Below are 7,297 nucleotides of genomic sequence, written 5' to 3'. Positions count from 1 at the left end.
AGTTTTAGGAACTTGTAAACCCAAAAGACAATCCAAAAGGACCATCAACTACTCCATAAGGTCTTGAACCAAACAGGGTCCGGGGATGAGGGTACGAATCCAATCTACAAAAGAAAGGGCCCGCCCTATAAAATAGCCCTCTACTTTGTTCTTCTCGTATTCATGTGCGCTTTTCGAATAACATACAAACATTATATTAAACCTACCCTGTTTAATCTACGTTGGTTGAAATTAATGCACAAACAAGACTATTATTGGCGATCACTTGAGTTAAAATCACATTATCCTAAACCAAATTATTAATTATCTTATTAAGCGTGATTTCAAGTACAAATTCCCTTTAACAATCATAAAAAGGTGTGATCAAGCAATAACAATAAATAAAACAAGCAACATAATAATAAGCAATAACAATAATGGTAGTAATCATGAGAAGGCATAATAAAGCTTAATAATAATAGCAAGATCCTAGGCATGATGCTAACAAGATTAATAACAAATCCTAGCATGTCACTAAACAATAAAGATCAAAGCTTTAAACCTAACATGGTACTAACATGATAACATGATATTAGAAAGAATAAAGGCACCCTAAACATGATACTAGAAAGCATTAAATAACATCCTAACATGATACTAGAAAGCATTAAAAACATCCTAACATGATAATAGGAATCATAAAACAATAATAAGCATGCTTTCTACATTGAAAGAGAGTAATAAGATTACATACTTTGAAGCCTCGTACCTCTTTCTAATAACAAAATACACAAGTTAGTAACTTCAATGAAAATAATAAACAATAATTAAAGAATTAAATTAAAATCAAGTTAAACAAAGTTTTGACTAGTTCTGGACCAGACCCTCAGAAATATCAACCTTGCACGTCTAGGGCGAAGGCAACTTCGAACTTGGCTAAGAGACTCTAAGTCTTGTGAGTGCGGATTATTGTTTGTAAAAAGCTAGTTTAGAAAGAGAGGGAGAAAGAAAGAATATATTGCTTAAGAGAGAAAAGAGAGAATTAAGGATGAGAGTTGATGATTGTCAATTGATGATTGTGAATGATTTTTGAAAACAGGGATTCGGACGCTATTTATAATGAAAATAGTCCAGAAAAATCATAGAATTTGATAAGGAATAAAACTCCACGCTGTCGCCAGGAATTAACTCTGTCGCGAGGCGACAGGGTCTATCGCGCGGCGACAGAGTCTGTCGCGTGGCGACAGACTTGTCGTTTGGCGACAGCCTGTATTAGCGCGTTTTTCTTCACACGGAATCCTATCTTTAATCAACTTGATCTACAGAATCCATACAGAAGATAAAATATATATTTTTAAGATAACAAAACAATATTTTATTCAAAATAAAAATCTATTAAAGATAATTAATTATTAAATCTAATAATATTGGAATTAAAAAGAACTTTCTAGAAACTTCTAGAAAACTATAATTAATCCTAATAATTTTAGGAATAATAATTAATATTGGGCCCTCCTCTAGATCATTGGGCCGTATTTAAATAATTAACCAGGCCCGGTTTAGTATTTTGGCCATAACTTCCTCAATATTCATCGGAATTGATCTTATAATATATCGTTGGAAAGGTCTCTTCGAGCCCCATCCATCTACACTATTATTGGACCTTAATTATGGACCAAACTAAACTGGTTCGGCTATTTTCAAATAAACAAAGTCATTTTCAAAAACAGAGAGAAAAGAATTTAATTAAAACTAAACCGCAACACTCGACTTTCAAACCACTTTCACCTAATTCGATAATAACACAACGTGAAAGGCATTCATCACTGGGTTTGGTTTTGGGGAGACACAAATGGGTGTCTACAGAAGCCCCCACTTTGACTGAGTTTGGAGAAACTTAAGTTTCGAAAACAAAAGTCAAAGTAGCGATAGGGACGGAGAATGATTCAAAACGTTCTGCGATTCCAAATCATTCTTATAACGCCGATACCTGCAAACTAATCTTTAGTTAAACAGATAAAAGAGTTAAGAAACGCGTATCTTGCACCGTCGAGCACACGTCTCTGAGCGTAACCATTTTGCTGTTGCTTCTTTTGTTTGTTGTTTGTGACAACCTCCACAGTGCCTCGTGAACGCCATCGTTAAAGATAACCATATGTCGTCGCCTTCAACATTCTTGGTGACAATCCTCCACAGTATTTTGGGAACATCGTCAAAAATACCTGTATGTCGTCATCTTCTAGGTTGTGGCTGTACGTCGCCACGGCAGTGCATCGCCGCTGTAGGCAATCTCTTCTTTACCTTGAGTGACCGTCGAAGGTGACCTTGCTTCGCCATCTCCAAAATTTGTGACACTACCTCGCCACGGCCGTGCTTCGCCACTAGACAACTCCTCTCTATGTTGATACATCGCCAAAGAATCATTTTGCCTATTGACCCTTAATATACCGTTGTTATTATTGTTATCTTTTATGTTTGTGCCAATACTTCGGTGCTTTTTGCCTTTGTAAACCATTATTTCGGTGCCTCTATTGAACCATTATTTTGGTGTATCTGTTGAACCAATATTTCGGTACCTTATTATGAGCCAATACTTAGGCGCTTTAAGTTAAGTGAGACGATCTTCATCAAGTCGATCACTTAATGCATTGCAATCAAGCTGACTACATCATGTCAATTTTGCTTAAAGGGGCTAACTGGCGTACCAAGGAACCCAAATCACTAAAATAGACCCACAAAGCCATAAGGAGGGGCCCAGCACTCTGTCGCCGCTCCAGCGCTGGCAGCCTCAACCTCTTTTCGTCGGATTTCAGGGTGAGGTTAGGTGGCCTGGCCCTGAGTTGCAGTTCGCGCCGCCTGGTGGTTCAGGGGGCGATGATGGACATACTTCACGGAGTAGGACATTTTTTGATACATTTGGCATCCCTCGCGACTTGCGACCTCCGGCACCATAGTTGTACCTGTGTTTATTTATTTTTGACTTTTGTAGGACTTTGTCTATTTTATTCATATGACTCGTGTACTAGGCACTTGTATATATATGCACTTTATTATTTATTAACATTTTATTTGCCTGATTTATTATTGTATAACAAATGTGTTGTGCATATGAGTGTGTGAGAAAGTGTAATTTTTGCGTGAAATTTCCGTCATTTTTAATATTAGTGGAGGGTACCGACTCTCTCCCCCAAAAAAAGGAAATGAAAAAAGAAAAATGAAGGAAGAAAATATGATAAGCCTAAAATTGATTAAGCTTAATATGATATAATAATAATAATAATATAGTAATAATAATAATAATAGTGATAAGAAGGGTGTATGAATAGGAATAGAACAGTAAGTCAAGTCAAAGTCGAAATCAAGTACGTAAAAACACGGTTTCCTACGCGTAATAGGTGTCGCTGCAAAGAAATAAACCAGTGTCGTGTAATTCATCCTGTCGCCACGCGACAATTTTGTCGCCTGGTGACAGACGCGCTTTCCTGTTTCCTACAGGAATTGAAGTCTGCCATGAAAAAAAAAGTTATAAATAGCCCCTGAATCATCCGTTTACTGCATAATTTAACCAGTTTATTAATTAGCTAATTAACTAGAAATCATGCCTTTAGCTAAAAGAATTTTTTGTGGATACATGGATGAATGGTGTCGTCATTTAACTGCTAAAGATAAAAAAGCATTAGATATTTCTCATATGGGGGGTATGTTTGGAATCAAGGGGATGAGTCTTGACATTGATTTTATTTATTCTGCCATAGACTATTGGGATATTGATACTCACTGTTTTAGATTTTTCCATGATGAAATATGTCCTTTACCGGAAGAATTTGGAGCCATTATAGGTTATTATTCCACAGGTCTTGCGGTAATGCCTAGAATCAATGAATATTATTATAAAGATTTTGAATGCTTTTTTGATTTGAGGGGTACGGCTTTGAAACATATAGTGCATGGGAATATAGTTGATTTGACAGAATTTGCACATTATTTTTATGATAATCCTAATCCTGATTTTCGTGTTTATAAGAGAAGGGCTTTTCTTTATTGCTTGTTTAACCAATTACTCTTAGTTAGTGGTAAGGATAATGAAGGCCAATCAATGATTATATCTGTTATAGAACAAGTTGAATCTGGGAGAAATCCAATGCCGCTAATTGTTGGAGAGACTATGCTATGGTTGGATGCATTAAGAAAGAATCCAAGAGCACCTTTTCGAGGTTCTCCCATTTTATTACAGGTATAAAATAATGCTATTTTTAATTTATCAAGAACTAAAGAATATTATTTTACATTGTAATGCTAATTAAATACATATATTACAGGTATGGCTCATGGAGAGGTTAAAGCTTATTAATCCTCCTGACGATATACACACATATGTTCCAAATTGCATAGTCCGGCGAAAGAAACGATTTTTGAAAATAGGTCGTCGTGAGTGGAGCAAGGTGTTTGCTGCCGGTGACTTTACCATAAGCTGGATTGTTCCTTGGTGGAAGATTGAGGCAATGGTTGGTTGTAGTAACCAAGCATATTGTCGTCTCCCGAGCTTGTCAAGATTAACCTTTTATTTTCCTTGTAGAGTTATGAGACAATATGGTCTTGCACAAACCATCCCTATGGGAGATCTCCGCCGTCCTTATGAATTTCCTGTGTCACAAGAGATGGAGCGTTTTGACGGATACTGGAGTGGTAGGCCCTTATGGGAAGTGATTACCCACAAGGAACCACCTTGTTTGTCAAATAAAGTGAAACAATGGCTTGATGGAAGATTCCAAAAATCTCAAGTCAAAATTGAGAAGACCAATGTGAAGGATCGTCTAGGTGACAAAAAGGTCCCTGATAAGGAACGTCTAGGGGAAAGGATTGAATTCAAAACTCCTATTATGCCAGGAAAGAAATGTTCTAAGAAAAAACAAGGAAAAAGAAAAGTTCACTCTACAAAGAAGGAAGCTTGGGTAGAGAAGAAACATGGAGTTCTAGCGGAGGGAGAAACCATCTATACTAAGATAGAGTGTAGGTCTTCTAATGGTTGTCTCCTAGCAAAGGTTATGGATCAAGAGGAAGAGAATGAAGACACAAATTTGAAGAGTATCAAGAAAGAGAAAAAAGATTAGGGCATTGCTTTTCCTTTGAGTTAATTTTTCAGCTTTTATTTTATCAATAATGTACTTTATTTATTAATTAATAAAATTCCAGCTTTTATTTTAATTAACTTTCAATTAAAGCAATGAAAACAATTACAACATTTATTTTTCGGAGAATTAATTCGAGTACGGAAGTCGAATAAATTTCCAGAATATGTGAAACTGGTCTAGACACTCGCAGAAAGCTGGCGCTGCTATCTGATTCACTGTCGCTGACAATTTTGGCTCTGCGCCTGGCGACAAAATTGTCGTCTGGCGACAGAGTTTATTTTCTGGCGCCAGTCTTGAAATTTTGCAGACATGCGTTTTTTACTTCGGGGATACAGAATTTGAAGAGATTAAAGTGGCCGCACCCTGTCTGGGTTGCCTACGTATCCTTTGCTTAAGGAATCAGGCCAAACGTAGCTCTCTTGAGTATTTCACTCAAGTACTTATGGGTAGTATTTCTTAAGTTGGTCAAGGTTTGTCATGTTTGAAAATTCATTGCCATCCATATCAGTTAATTTAGCCGCACCCCCTGACAGGATTGTTTTGACAATATATGGTCCGGACCAATTAGGCCTGAATTTGCCTCTTGGATCTAAAACATTTTTTCTTAATTCTTTTAATACCAAGTCCCCAACCTTGATATTTCTAGTCTTGACCTTTTTATTGAAATGTCTAGCCATGCGGGTTTGATAACATTGAGTATGATGTAGAGCTTCTAGTCGCTTTTCATCGAGTAGGATTAGATCGTCATATCCTGCTCTAGTCCATTCGACTTCATCGAGTTTACTTTCTAACGCAATGCGTAGAGAAGGTATTTCTAACTCTACAGGTTGTACGGCATCCATTCCATATACTAAGTTGAATGGCGTATTTCCTGTTGATGTTCGGATTGACGTGCAATAACCCCACAGTGCGAAGTGACGTTTGTCACGCCAATCCTTATAATTTTCAGTCATTTTTTCAATGATCGTTTTCAAATTTTTATTAGCGGCCTCAACTGCTCCATTTGCTTGAGGTCTATAAGGTGAAGAATGGTGATGTTGAATACCATATTTTTGTAGCAATTCTTCACATTCGGCTTGAAAGTGAGTTCCGTTGTCACTTATCATTTCATGTGGGACTCCGTATCGACAAATTATGTTTCTTTCGATAAAGAGTGCTACATGTTTGGCGGTGAGTTTGGCATATGATTGTGCTTCCACCCATTTTGTAGAAGTAATCTATTGCAACCAAGATGTATTCATGACCTCCTGTTCCGGGAGGTGTAATCTTTCCAATTATGTCTATTCCCCATGTAGAGAAAGGCCATGGTGAAGTGTAGGTGTAGAGAAGAGAATGTGGGATATGTTGCAAATTTGCGTAAATTTGACATTTTGGGCATCTTTTTACATATTTGATGACAATCTTTATTCATGGTAGTCCAGTAATATCCTTCTCGCATTATCTTTTGGACTAGCATTTTGCCATTAACATGTGTTCCACATATACCTTCATGGATTACTCTCATAGCTCTTTGAGCATCTTTTTTGCCTACACATAATAGAGCTCGACCCTTAGGTACCCTTTTGTGTAGTTCATTTCCTATGAGTACAAACTGGGAAGCTAAAAGTCTTAATGCTCTTTTCGCTCTTTGGTGACATAATTTAATATATCTGTGAACCATGGTTCTTCTTCAGGTTCCTCTTCTTGAATCACTTCATCATCTTCTATAGCTTGAATATATGCTGGTTTATGCCTTTTTTCTATGGTTAAAGGCATTTGCTCAATTTCCTTAGGTATTCTGACCATTGAGGCTAGTCTTGCCAAGGCATCGGCGAATTGGTTTTCCTCTCTAGGTAGGTAAGTGTATTCCACTTTTTTCAATTGATCGGTGAGAGTTTCCAAATACGTTTGGTAAGGAGCTAAGCTTTCACTCCTAACCTTCCATCTTTTGGAAATTTGATTAATAATTAGGGAGGAATCTCCAAATATCCGGAGTTTCTTTACGCCTAAGGCTAAAGCGGTTTCGAGGCCTACCACACATGCTTCATATTCGGCTGCGTTGTTGGTGACGTCGAAATCCAATTTAATGGATATGGGGACATGTTCTTCTTTAGGTGATACTAACAAGACTCCTACTTCGCATCCCTTTTGGTTTGAGGCTCCATCAAAATATAGAGTCCATGTATCATCCTCTGTCATCATTAGAC

The sequence above is a fragment of the Chenopodium album genome, chromosome 10 (assembly GCF_948465745.1).
Source record: "Chenopodium album chromosome 10, dcCheAlbu1.1, whole genome shotgun sequence".
Lineage (NCBI taxonomy): Eukaryota > Viridiplantae > Streptophyta > Magnoliopsida > Caryophyllales > Amaranthaceae > Chenopodium > Chenopodium album.
Note: the sequence above shows the minus strand (reverse complement) of the source record.